The sequence below is a fragment of the Cupressus sempervirens genome, chromosome 5, assembly GCF_028749045.1.
Source record: "Cupressus sempervirens isolate cs-2001-9-10 chromosome 5, ASM2874904v1, whole genome shotgun sequence".
In the NCBI taxonomy this organism is placed as follows: domain Eukaryota; kingdom Viridiplantae; phylum Streptophyta; class Pinopsida; order Cupressales; family Cupressaceae; genus Cupressus; species Cupressus sempervirens.
This window is the reverse complement of record NC_143122.1, coordinates 930316645-930331719: the sequence shown is the minus strand read 5'-3', so window position 1 is coordinate 930331719 and position 15075 is coordinate 930316645.

The window sequence follows — 15075 nt, the reverse complement described above, 5'->3', positions numbered from 1 at the left end:
TGATATCAAGAAAGTTGTGAGTGAAAAGAACAACATTTCTATCCTTCCATAAAGTAAACAAAATCTCCATCCTAAAAGTATGCCAAATCTAGGCAAATTTCCTAGGGATCCTAGGGGAATCACCTAGCACAATCATGTGCCAAGAAAAGGGTTCTAGCCTAAAAGGCTTGAAAAAACCATATATCCAATTCCAATAATTCTGAGCATGCCTAGAAAACCAAAAAAAATACAAAAAAAGACTCAAGATGCCCACAAAAAGGATAGCTAGGATCTGGACCACCAAGATGCTTGTGTCGCGGCCCAAGGAGAAGCCCTTGAAACAACAAGCACCAAAAAAAATGGGCAATCTTTGGCTCAGTGATAGCACTCCAAATAGTGTCAAATCACATTCTCCAATGATAAGTAGAAGACTGAAGATGCTAGCGTTGGTTGAGAGTATCCACCATAGGAAGATGGGGAGAAAGCCAACAATATCCTAAGTTAGGCTTGTAACTAATGAAGGGTGTGGCATGATACCACTTCCAGTCTTTCCACCAAGGTCATGCAAACAGTTTCCCACCTTGTGGATCAAAGGATCTAGAAGGGCAGAGAGCAAAAGATCAAAAGTCTATTGATCTAGGTCAACAAGACAGAACTAGACCTGAATATCCTCCCAAGATTTAAGACTCGTGGAGATCCTAGAGATGAGATCCTTTGGAGTCTTGATGTCATGTTTGAAAAAATGCAAAGCACTGGCACCTTGAGTCTTGGCTAGAGGAACACCCTAAATGGAAAACAACGATGACCAAAGGTTCTGTTGATTTAAAGAAAGCCAATCAAGAAACCCATATCTAGGGCCAAGAGGTTTTTTAATTAATAAGACTTTTTATTTATTAATATACTTAAATAAATAGATTAAAATATTATATTACAATTATATAAACTTATAATATTAATATTGATAAAAAGGGTGCATTATATAAGATTGAAAAAAAATGTTTGTTTTTTCATACTATTATATATTAGATTGGTCTTCATATCCTTCTAATTACATGAGAGCACATTCATCTCTAGGGCTAGGAGGTTTTTTAATTAATAAAACTTTTTAGTTATTAATATATTCAAATAAATAGATTAAAATATTATATAAAAATATATAAACTTATAATTTTGATATTAATATTGAAAGAAAGGGTGCATTATATAAGATTAATTAGTTGGTTGATTTATCATTACATATTATGAAATTACTTATCATTTTTTTCTTCAATATGTTTAAACATATTTCAATAGACGTTAATTACAAGAGATTGAAAAAAAATCTTTGTTAATTAATACTATTATGTATTACTATAATAATTATAGGATTTTTTATAAATTAAATTAGAAAAAAACTTTTTGGATCAAGGATCTCTTATAATTAATTATAATAGCTATAGTTAGAAATATCATAATCATTATTTTTAAAATTATTGTTATTAAGATGCTTCATCATCCTTTTAAAATGCAAGGCATAACTACTCTAAAATTACAATTATAGATAGTGTAATAATAGAGAGATACTTTTCTCATGAGTCTGATTATGAAAATAGGCACCTCCAAAGGATATATCTAGGTTTTATAGATTATCATAGTTAATCTATAATAGTAAATTATAATCAATTGAATATATAATATTTTATGGTATGTATATGTTTACCTCAAAAATTTGTTTAATGTAATAGATTCCCTTTCAAAAAACAAAAATTAAAAATTATGTTACCACTTATATCAAATTAATACAATCAAAATATATGTTTTTGATTCAAATAATTAGAGTTGAAATAAGAGTTTTGATTTGCATTAGCAGTAGCATAATTTTTATTATTAAGATTAGATTATAATTTGCAATAGAGAAAAGGTTGTAGTGGGGCTTATATATAGAGAGAGAGAGAGAGAAGAAAAGAGTTGTCAAAGCTTTAATTTTTATAATATATAATTTGTTAATCAAGTGTTCAATGAAAACATATCTCGCATTATCTTCCACTATGTCTACCTCTCTCTCACCCCCATCCCCTTGTATCATTCTCTCACATATTCCCTCCTATAATTTTTCATCCCTTTACTCTACTCTTCCTCTCCTCATGCTCATCTCTGTTTGTTTTTTGCTTCAATTATCCTCTTTTTTATATTTAACTCATCTCTCTATGCTTCTCCTGTAACCTTTCTTCAATGTCCCTCCCTCTCTTACCATTGCTTCCCCATTATGACCTCTCTCCACCATGACCACCTATTCCTACCACAATTATTCTTTTTTTCTCTCTACGTCATTTGATTCCTCATCCTCATTCTCTCTCCAAATTTCTCCCCTTCCCCCTTCTCCTTTTCTACCATATCCATCCCCCTCTCACCATCTATTCCCCTTAACTACCATCTCTCTCTCTCTCTCTCTCTCTCTCTCTCTCTCTCTCTCTCGCACTTCTCCCCTCCTGCATGCCTCTTTATCTCTAAAAGTTTCTTTCTATGTCTATCTCGTGTCTCTCATCCTTTCCCACTTCTCTTTCGTCCCCTCCTATTATTACCACCAACTCTCATGTATCTTTACCTCTCATAGACCCTAGTTATCGTCTTTCTCTCCATACCCCATCTCTCTCCCCCCCCCCCCCAACTCTCTCTCTCTTCCTCTCTCCCTCTGTCTTTCATGCTTGATTTTATTTCTAAATTTTATTTGCATTATAATATCTAACATTTTTGTCTAATTTTTTATTTTAATTTTCAAACTCAAAAGTTTAATGTTACAGTCTTAACTTCATTATTTAATTACATCATTAAAGTTTAATGATATTAATCAACTTTAATTTAATTATTCATCATTAATTTAATAAATAGATATCTATATAAAGACAAATCATAAAATTTAAAATTTAATTTATTAAATTTTAGTTTAAGGGATGTCTATAGTTAACTTAAAATAATAAATAAATTTGAAATAAAAGTTTTGAACACTTACGTGAAAGATCTTGTGAGCAATAATTTCCAAAATCAAATTGTATAATTTTTAGTAATTCATAATTTTAACTAATCTAATTTTATTAAAACTTATACTCAATTATAAACTATTCAAAGGACAAAGAGGAAATGTATAATTATTATGATTTTATTTTTATTTATTATTTTGATGTGAATGTGCATATGGTATAATGTATGGTTGGTCCAAAAGTAATATTGAAAGTGATGAATTTTAATTTAAAACATTAATCTCATCACTATTATAATTTAATATTAAAAAAATAGATAAATCAAAAATTTATTATAGAAACATCATTATGTTTTATACTTGAAGTTTAATTTTGTTTAGCTTTATCAACATTAAATTTTGAGATTGTACTACATAACCTATTATATAATTTTTTTAAAAAAATTATGACATTTATATGTCAATCTTAAATACTTGTAGAGAGATTTCTAAAGTTAAAAAAACATGTAATCCTTTGAAAATGGTATCTGCATAAGATTCTTAAAATGTGTCTAGTTAAGATTATGTAAAATATTCTTATAACATAGGGTTTTCTTTCTTTGTAATGAAGTTATGTTGGCTTTCCCAGGAGTGGAACTTGATTCGAATGAGGAGTAGTAGTAGAAGAGGAAGAATAATGATAATTGAAACTATTGTAAACCAAGCAATTGACATGTAAGAAGTGACTATTGTCCATTTACGCTACTAGCGCAACCATTGTATCAGAGTTGTGTGGACGTGGCATGGTGGCTGGAGCTAGGAAGCATAGTGCATACCCAATTGGACTATTGTACTATATGTGTGGAGCTTGTCAAGATGTGGCAGAAGTTTTGTCAATACCTTGCTGGCCGCAAGGATTGCCATGACATTTGAGGTGGGATTCGAACTGGTGATCTCAAGCTCGCGAATGTGATTTTTTTGTCAAAGCTCTAAATTTTCCTGATCTAGGCACCTCTAGAGACATATGAGTTGAAGCCATGGTCTTTGATCTGGTCCTCTCATTGGTCATTCCATGAATGGAGGTGTTAGGGTTTAAAGGGAAAAGAAGGTGGCCTTGTGGGTTAGCATATTGTAATTCCAAATTCTATAATTCTACATTTGCAATGATAATAAGAAGCTCATATTTTATTCTCTCAAATTGTTGTTGTTTCTTTGTTTATGTTATGTGTCTATGGTATCAAGGGGAGCACCCTTTATCAAGTGGTATTAGAGCTGGAGTTCCTGAGTGTATGGACAGTTTGCCAACTGTGATGTAGTTCACACCAGGACCATGGTTTGGGCCAATCATGTGGACAGATCATTGATTGTGAGGCAGTTTGTACTAGGGTTTCAATGGAAGCACAAAAATACCTCCATGAAGAGAGTGTGGTGGAAGAGTTGTAGGTGTTATAGTTGAGGGTTTTAAAGCCCTCTAGAGATAGATGCAAGCATTAGAAGAACACATGCATAGAGGAATAAATCTTGTCATAAGAAATGAAAGAAAGGATGAGGATGAAGAAGAAGAAAATGTTGAAGTAGAGGCAATTCTTAACCCAAAGGAAGAGAAAAATTTTAAGGCCATCTCCAAGATTAGAAAAAGACCTAAGTTTGAGGTTCCCACATTTTCAGGAAATCTTAATCCAGAGGAGTTGATTGATTGGATCAATAAGTTGAAGGAATACTTTGAGTGTGAAAATATTGAGGATCCTAATAGGGTCAAGTTTGCAAAGGAAAAACTAAAGGGAAATGTGAAGATCTAGTGGTGGGGGATTCAGTTGGAGAAAAATAGAAGAGAAGAGGAAAAAATAACTAGATGGGACTGTTAGAAATATAAGAGGAGTAATTGAGAGGGTGGGGGGTGAATTAGTTACCACTAAAAAAATTCCAAACTCCTTAGATGTCAATACAAATGTCTTATTAATTCAAATCCTTACACAACTTGGTTGGTACTAAAGATTCACTATATTTCGGTTAACAAAGCAATCTTGAGATATTAATTTGTATTAACCTTTAGTAACTTAGTTGCAGAAAGATAAAACAATAAGCAAATGACATGAACACATGAGACATCAAGATTTAACATGGAAACCCAAATTTGGAAAACCACCAATGCAAATAGTTGCAAATTTTCATTCTTATGAAGAGAGCTCTATTAGGAGCCAACCCTTTTAAAGGTTACAAAACATACTATTAGGTGTGACCCTGTTAAAGGATTTGAATCACCCTATTATGAGTGGCCTTGTTAGAGGTCTTAAAACACTTCAATCTAGAAATGTCACCTTATTAGAGGATTTACAAAATGACTATTAAGTCAACTATGTTAAGAGATTTCTTCACTACTACAATTGTTAGAGAGTAATAATGATTGACTTGGCTAATGCATCAACCAATTTGTAGATTCAAATCACTACTCTGGTTTATCCTCTAGATCCTTCATGATTAGAATATTCTTTGTAGCTCCATAGATTTTCTACCCTTAATCAGATATCCTTCTTTATTCACATCTTATCTTCTTTCACAACTTCCATATTTCAATCCATAGCTTGACCCTTCATATATATGAAACCCAATGTCAAGTCGGCTTAAATATCCTTTCAAACAAACAATTAACATCTACTAAGTCAGCTTGCATTAACCAAAAACTATTTTGTTGTATGTCAGTTGATAGTAAAACTAGGTCACTCAGTTACCATTGAGTTCCTTGGTAACCAACTTGACTCAGTTTACATTGAACTCCTTGGTAACTAACCTAACTCAGTTTACACAAGAATCCTACAGTGATCAACCTAGCTTGGTTTACACTTGATCATTGAACTTGGCTTCTTCTAAACTTTTGCTCAGCTAATACTAAAGTCTTCTAAGCTCAGTTACTATTGGCAGTGCTCAGTTAGAGTGTAACATTTGTGTAACATCAATGACAACATACAATTGAATAATTGTTATCAACAATCTCCCTCTTTCGTATTGATGGAAACACAAAATGTCATTATGCAGAGAAATCTTAGAGAAAATACAATGATTTAGAATATCCTTACTTTCATTATAATTCTTCAACCATGAGAACTCCCTCTAAGATTCTCTCTCTGGCATCTTACCTCTAGATTCCATTTGATCAAGTTTTCCCTCTTGTTGATATACAAATGTCTTCCTCTAATTCATAAAATTAACCAAACTCTCCCTTAATTCTTTTGATATTAACATGACATATTCAATCTCTCCCTCTTTGACATCAAATGTCAAAGACTCAATACAATGAGTATACAATGAACTTGATGTATTGATTCATAAGTAATGAGCCCTATAAATCTTTCCATCAGCTTGATAGATCTTCAATGTAGTATGGTTGATGAATCACTAATCTATACTCTTGTTAGTAACCGATATGGTCATAATTTTAAAACTTGTAATTCATGTTTTTGAACCACTTTGAACCTCAGTTCAAAGTGGTTCGATTGTTCAATTGACCCATCTTGCAGGTTCAAAACAAGTGAAGTTCAGATTCTGGGCTCGAAATGCAGATCCAATGTCATCAATTCGCGTGGATGAAAAACTTTGTTATCAAATCTCGCATGAGTACAAGGTCCATAATGTTAAGGTTCTATTTAGAGAAGATATTATCGTTGATGATCTTATTAATGAATAAGGAGATACCAAAAATTAGTGAACATGGGTAGTATGGAGCTGCGGGCCTCATGGCAGTTTGAGGAAATCACCTCAACAAAAGGTGACACATTATGTTAAAGTTGGGAAAGATGTTTCTGATAGAAAACATGAAGGATCACGTATTAAGTGGTGAAAATCCACATAGATCATGCATGTGTGAAAGATGACAAGGAAAGGGTTTCAATGACTCACAATCTCTCAATGAAGTCGAGACAGTTAGATACCAAGACCCATTTTTAAGGTTTAGAAACCATAAGCAGCTCACAAGCTCATGCTAATTTGTGAGAAGATAATATAATCTTCCAGATAGAGAATGACTGGCTCGGGTGTTTAAAGAACCAGAAAATTACTCAAATCGAGTACTAGGATAACCACGAGACTATTACAATGAAGGATGGCCCATGATGCCTTGTTGGAAGTTGTAATGGTTGTCAATGGGTAGGAACGTACCCGCAGTTCCTTATGGCATCATTGATCATTGCCTGGTCATGATTAAATAAGGAACAACAACCTTTTCTATCCAAGTTTGATTATTGAAATGTATTGATCTTGCCCAATTTTGTGATCTTCTATTAGAGAGTAATCAAATGAAAGTCTAAGGTGGGTATAGAAATCGGGTCAATGGAAGATATATCAAAGGACCTTTTAACACTGCTCCAACATAATAATGTGCTTCATTCTACCCTCAAGGTTTTGGTTTGTCTGTGTCATGTGGTTGCATATTGGGTGAAGATAACGGAAGCAGTTGGAGTCATTTCTCTTCTGATCTGATTGATAGCAAGTTCAGAGAAAGGTGTGATTGAAGCATCGGTGGCTATCTTGGAAGCCCAAGCAGTTTTTATGCTCAACTTATAGATAGGTGGCATCATCCCATAAGCTGAACACACGAAAAGATGTGAAGAAAGTCGTGGGATGTTTGGCAAGGTGTGTGTATGAATTGTTTGGCATAATTCCCAAAACCTGAAAAAGAAGACACAAGAAAAAATAAGGTAATTGCAAACAATGTAAATCGATGGCAAAATGTACATGTTTCTGCCACTCAACCTCAAGCCATGCCTCATCCCCTGTCAGCGAAAAGATGAAGGAAACAAAAGGATCCTGATTGCGAGTAATGTTAAAAAGGAATACCTTCATTTCCCAATACATTGGTTTGTGAATCAAAACTCCTAATTTGATTAATAAAGCCACCTGTCCTAACATACATTCACCTTTAATTCCATAAAAACCACCCCATTACTTTGTCCCTAATTGATATAATGCCTATAAAGTATGGACCTGATAAAATATTATATGGAGAAGTCATATTGGTGAAAACGAAAATATACGGTGTTCTATGATTATGAGTAAAAAGGGAAGTGGGAACAGTTCCAAATCAATTATAACTAGAAGATGAACTAATCGAAAGGGGGAGATAGTTTTCTTTCAAGAATCAGTTACCCAAACTGAAAAAGGAACCTACACCAGAAGAAAATAAATAACCCAACAATAGCAAAGATGGGGTTTTGAATTCTTCCAACTTCCAAAACTGTAGACTTTGGGCTTCAGGCAAGGAAGGAGGAAATTTTGACAAAACAATTTCATCTTCTTGAGGGATAGAGAGATACAGAGCATGAACTTTTCTGCCTCTTTTTCATAACTTTGTAGCTGAGAGAGGGTTACAGGCTTTTGATGTTTGATGTAATATGGTAGAAGAATTTTTGTTTGGTTTAAATGATGGTTGGATTGTAATGTGTGAAAGAAGCTTTGTGATCTTTATAGTCGGAGAAGGGAGACTGGAGGTGAAATGCATTTAACTTTGATTACAATGTGTTTTTCCTTCCACTGAATTCAAACTTTGAGTCATTTTCAATTTTCTCTGAAAATTATAGTCTGATGTCATTGTTCTTTTATTATGCTTTCATTTCTTAATATCTTACAAGGCTCTGATTTTAATTATTTCAAGAAGATGAAAGACACAGTTCATCCTTGTTACATGATACAATGTACAACAAATTAACTTTGTGTAATCTATTGTATTCTGTTTCCTTTCTTTTCAATCCTTAAGTTTCGCATCTATTCTGTATTTATAGATAGATGCTTGGTATCCTTTCATGCTTTCTGGTAAAAGCATCCACATTTAATTCACTGTAAATCTTGCACGGGGAGCTGTACACGATAAAAATTCAGAGGAAGGTTATCAATCCCTGATAACCTATCCAACTATTGGTGTTGGTTTGTCCTTTCACTTGGGCATTCAGGGTCATATTTGCATGTATTTTTTCAAAGGACAATCTATTTACTAACAGATTTTTGGCGACTCTGCTGGGGAAAAGAATCACAGTTGCAGTGTTTTCTTTTCTCAGAAATCTGAAGGTACCTCCCCAAGGATGGAGGTTGGTGGCTCTATTGAGGAAGAATGCCGAATAGTCTTCCTTACAAATCAAGAAATCCTTAAGGAATGGGTTCCAGCAAAAGAAGAAGATACATCTTATATTTTTATCTTCATCCCACCATTCCAAAACAATCCTATCAGAGAGGTTAGTGAAGAACTTGCAAAACAAGTGGGCTGGTTAAAATCTTTCTATGGTGTTATCCTCATCAAAAAGAAACCCCATGTGCAAGAATCAGTAAGTGAAAATGAGCAAAGCAGTAACAAAGAGCTTGTAGACTCAAATGAGAAGGCAATTCTACATTCTTTCTTTAGCCCAAAGGTAGAATCTCACAAATCCATAATACCACAACAACAAGAAAGATTAGTTATCAAAAAAGATGGCCTTGCTATAAAAAATTCAGATTGTGGTAATGAGGTTGAACACCATGAAGATTTGATAAATGAAGAAGCAGATGAGATGCTTGGTGTGCACAACAATGATGCTTTACTTCCACCAAGTGAAGCTGAAAGTGATACGTTTGATTGTGAAAATGGTGGTCAGCCCATTGAAGAACCTTGTCACTCTGAATATGGAAGTGATGTTTGTGATGAGATAAAGATGTCTTGGGCTGAAGCTTCTCATAATGAAATTCTTTTGGAAAAACTTGATGACTCAATCGAAATGCTGAAAAACACCTTTCTCAATGAGGAAGACGATATTATGCAGAAATTTCTATCATCAATCAAGCCAAATCTTTCCTCTCAGGCTGATTCAGGTATTCATCCAAATCAAGTTGAAAATGAAACATTGGTAAATGAATCTATTTTTCAGTCTTCTATGCATGGTTTCTCTAATCTGGATTGTAGAAGCAATTCTGACGACACCTTTCAAAAGGAAGAAGACAACATACATTGCATGCTTGATGACAGTTTGTTTCTTGGAAGAAGTGGAGATGTTGTACATTCGGGACTTGATCTCATGTTAGAGGAGGCATCTTTCTGCCTGGAAATTGATCATGATATTAAGAGCCACATGCAAAAGGTGAGTATTAATGACAACATTTCTAAATATCAAGCATCTTTTCTTGAAGAAACTTCAACAATATTTCCTTTTCAATTTGAAATGAAATCATATCTTGTGGAAGATCAACTCTCAAGTCAAAAGGAATGCTATGATGAATTGTGGTTGTTTGAAAAAGAAGGTTGGATCAGCATATGCATGCACATAATCAGTGTGAAGTTTGGCATTGAAGGAGTCATCAACGAGAAATGGTTTGGAGCTATTCCATTAAGGTACATCCTACTGATTTGAAAAGGCTCCTATTTCCCTCAGCCAGTAAATGGTTTTACTTGATTCTTCTTTCTTTTGGTCTTTATGGTAGGTTTTCTTCCTACCTTTGTATATACTTTGTAAATATCTTTTTGGTGTGCGTAGTGTAGTTTGAATAATGTGCAAGCTTCGTGCTTGCCAGTAGTGTAGGTGTTTGTTTTGTTGGTTGGTTTTACCCTACTCCCCTCCACCCTCTCTACAAGAAGCTCCCATTCTTCTTTTCTTAGTTGACTCTATTGCCCAATGGTAAAGCACTATTCTTTTCCCAGAGATTACTGGAGCTCTTTGATTTTGTATCAAAATCAGTCCCGCAGTTAGAGCCCCTGTTAGTAACTGATATGGTCATAATTTTTAAACTTGTAATTCATGTTTTTGAACCACTTTGAACCTTAGTTCAAAGTAGTTCAAAGTGGTTCGATTGTTCAATTGACCCGTCTTGCAGGTTCAAAACAAGTGAAGTTTAGATTCTGGGCTCGAAATGCAGATCCAATGTCATCAATTCGCGTGGATGAAAAACTTTGTTATCAAATCCCGCATGAGTACAAGGTCCATAATGCTGAGGTTCTATTCAGAGAAGATATTATCATTGATGATCTTATTAATGAATAAGGAGATACCAAAAATTAGTGAACATGGGCAATATGGAGCTGCGGGCCTCATGGTAGTTTGAGGAAATCACCTCAACAAAAGGTGACACATTATGTTAAAGTTGGGAAAGATGTTTCTGATAGCAAACATGAAGGATCACGTATTAAGCGGTGCAAATCCACATAGATCATGCATGTGTGAAAGATGACAAGGAAAGGGTTTCAATGACTCACAATCTCTTAATGAAGTCGAGACAGTTAGATACCAAGACCCATTTTTAAGGTTTAGAAACCATAAGAAGCTCACAAGCTCATGCTAATTTGTGAGAAGATAATATAATCTTCCAGATAGAGAATGACTGGCTAGGGTGTTTAAAGAACCAGAAAAGTACTCAAATCGAGTACTAGGATAACCACGAGACTATTACAATGAAGGATGGCCCATGATGCCTTGTTGGAAGTTGTAATGGTTGTCAATGGGTAGGAACATACCCGCAGTTCCTTATGGCATCATCGGTCATTGCCTGGTCATGATTAAATAAGGAACAACAACCTTTTCTATCAAAGTTTGATTATTGAAATGTATTGATCTTGCCCAATTTTGTGATCTTCTATTAGAGAGTAAGCAAATGAAAGTCTAAGGTGGGTATAGAAATTGGGTCAATGGAAGATATATCAGAGGACCTTTTAACACTGCTCCAACATAATAATGTGCTTCATTCTGCCCTCAAGGTTTTGGTTTGTCTGTGTCATGCGATTGCATATCGGGTGAAGATAACGGAAGCATTTGGAGTCATTTCTCTTCTGATCTGATTGATGGTAGGTTCAGAGAAAGGTGTGATTGAAGCATCGGTGGCTATCTTGGAAGCCCAAGCAGTTTTTATGCTCAACTTATAGATAGGTGGCATCATCCCATAAGCTGAACACATGAAAATATGTGAAGAAAGTTGTGGGATGTTTGGCAAGGTGTGTGTATGAATTGTTTGGCATAATTCCCGAAACCTGAAAAAGAAGACACAAGAAAAAATAAGGTAATTGCAAACAATGTAAATCGATGGAAAAATGTACATGTTTTTGCCACTCAACCTCAAGCCATTCTTTATCCCCTGTCAACGAAACGATGAAGGAAACAAAAGGATCCTGATTGCGAGTAATGTTAAAGAGGAATACCTTCATTTCCCAATACATTGGTTTGTGAATCAAAACTCCTAATTTGATTAATAAAGCCACCTGTCCTAACATACATTCACCTTTAATTCCATAAAAACCACCCCACTACTTTGTCCCTAATTGATATAATGCCTATAAAGTATGGACCCGATAAAATATTATATGGAGAAGTCATATTGGTGAAAATAGAAATATACGGTGTTCTATGATTATGAGTAAAAAGGGAAGTGGGAACAGTTCCAAATCAATTATAACTGGAAGATGAACTGATCGAAAGGGGGAGATAGTTTTCTTTCAAGAATCAGTTACCCAAACTGAAAAAGGAACCTACAACAGAAGAAAACAAATAACCCAACAATAGCAAAGATGGGGTTCCGAATTCTTCCAACTTCCAAAACTGCAGACTTTGGGCTTTAGGCAAGGAAGGAGGAAATTTTGACAGAACAGTTTCATCTTCTTGAGGGGCAGAGAGATACAGAGCATGAGCTTTTCTGCCTCTTTTTCAGAACTTTGTAGCTGAGAGAGGGTTACAATCTTTTGATGTTTGATGTAATACGGTAGAAGAATTTTTGTTTGTTTAAATGATGGTTGGATTGTAATGTGTGAAAGAAGCTTTGTGATCTTTATAGTCAGGGAAGGGAGACTAGAGGTGAAATGCATTTAACTTTGATTACAATGTGTTTTTCCTTCCACTGAATTCAAACTTTGAGTCATTTTCAGTTTTCTCTGAAAATTACTGTCTGATGTCATTGTTCTTTTATTATGTTGTCATTTCTTAATATCTTACAAGGCTCTGATTTTAATTATTTCAAGAAGATAAAAGACACAGTTATCCTTGTTACATGATACAATGTACAACAAATTAACTTTGTGTAATCTGTTGTATTCTGTTTCCTTTCTTTTCAATCCTTAAGTTTCGCATCTATTTTGTATTTACAGATAGATGCTTGGTATCCTTTCGTGCTTTTTGGTAAAAGCATCCACATTTAATTCACTATAAATCTTGCATGGGGAGCTGTACGCGATAAAAATTCAGAGGAAGGTTATCAATCCCTGATAACCTATCCAACTATTGGTGCTGGTTTGTCCTTTCACTTGGGCATTCAGGGTCATATTTGCATGTATTTCTTCAAAAGACAATCTGTTCACTAACAACTCTAGTGAGCATCAAATAGGGGAATGACCCTTAGTTTACCTCTTAGATACAAAAATGCATCCTTAGGTAATGGATTCGTAAATGTGTTAGCAACTTGCTCCTTTCTATTAACATATTCCAATCTTACCTCTTTATCTTGAACTAATTCTCTCATAAATTGATACTTGATTGCAATGTGTTTTTTCTTAGTGTGCATCACTAGATTCTTTGATATGTTGATTGCACTTGTGTTATCATAATAGATGACCATTGGTTCCTTAATTTCTTCCTTCATTCCTGACAATAGTTGCTTGATCCTGACTATGTTAGAACAATTAACTATTTCATCAACATATTTTTCCATTGTTGTAGACTAAGAGATGCAATCCTACTTTTTGTTTGTCTATGATACTAACCTTTTTCCAAGAAATAATTCTCCTCCACTAGTTCTCTTCCTGTCATCAATGCTTCTATCCCAATCTACATCAATAAAGGATTTGAACTCAAAGTTTCCTCCTTTCTTATACCATAGACCATAGTCTTGTGTGCCTTTTAGATATCTCATAATTCTCTTGATTGCCATGATATGATTTTCTTTGGGATTTGTAGAAAATCTTGCAAACTATACCAACTATTAATGCAATATCAGGTCTTATGTGAACAACATACTAAAGTTTCCCAATCATGGATCTATAGGTAGTTAGATTTACCACTTTTGAATCATCATTCTTGGATAGCTTATGTCCAGCAAACATAGGTGTACCAATTGGTTTTTGGAATCTTCCATTCCAAAGGTCTTCAATAGCTCCTTAATATATTTTGATTAAGGTAGATGTCATCCTTCATTTGATGTACTTGTAATCCAACAAAGAATTTTATTTCTCCAAACATTAACATTTCAAATTCTTTCCTCATTTCTTCAAAGAATGATTTGCATAAGTCATCATGTCCTGTGAATAATATATCATCCACAAATATTTCTACTAACAATATCTTATTATGTGGTCTTTCTTTAATATACAGACTGTTATTATCATTGGTTCTTTGAAAACCAATCTTTATTAGATATCCATGTAGCCTCTCATACCATGCTCAAGGACCTTGTTTCAAATCATATAAAGCTTTGTGTAACTTGTAGACCATGTGTCTTTTATTTGGATGAATGAAACCTTCATGCTAATCAATGTAAATTTCTTCCTCTATAATTCCATTCAAGAAAGTTGATTTTACATCCATTTGATACACTTTGAATCCTTTAAATGTGGCATATGCAAGCAGTGTTTTGACTCCTTCAACTCTAGCAACAGGAGTAAATATTTCTCCATGGTATATACCTTCTTCTTGAGCATATCCTTTATACACTAGCATTGCCTTATTCCTTGATACATCCCCATTTTCATTGAATTTTTTTCTGAATACCCACTTTGTACCAATTACATTTTTGTCCTTGGGTCTAGGAACAAGAGTCAAGGTATTGTTCCTTTCAATTTTTTCAATCTCTTCATTCATTGCCTCTATCCAACTTTCATTATTCAGTGCATCTTTAATAGTTCTAGGTTCAAATTCATTAAGTAAACATGTAGCTTTTAGTTTATTTCTTGTCATTACACTTCCTATCTGATCTCCAATTATTTTATCAAGTGCATGATGCCTTTTGACATAGCTAGCAAGTATAGATACATTCCTTCTAGATTCTAGGATAGATTCACTTAGTTCACCATGCTCAAAGAATCTATGAATTTCTAGACTCTACTCAGTTCCCACTGTTTGAGACTTGGTTCGCATAGTCTATGACTTGAGTTCCTTTATATGAGACTCAATTAGAATTGTCTCCAACTTGGGTTGCTCTGGCTACAACTCGAGTTGTATAATCTGTTGAGGTGGAGC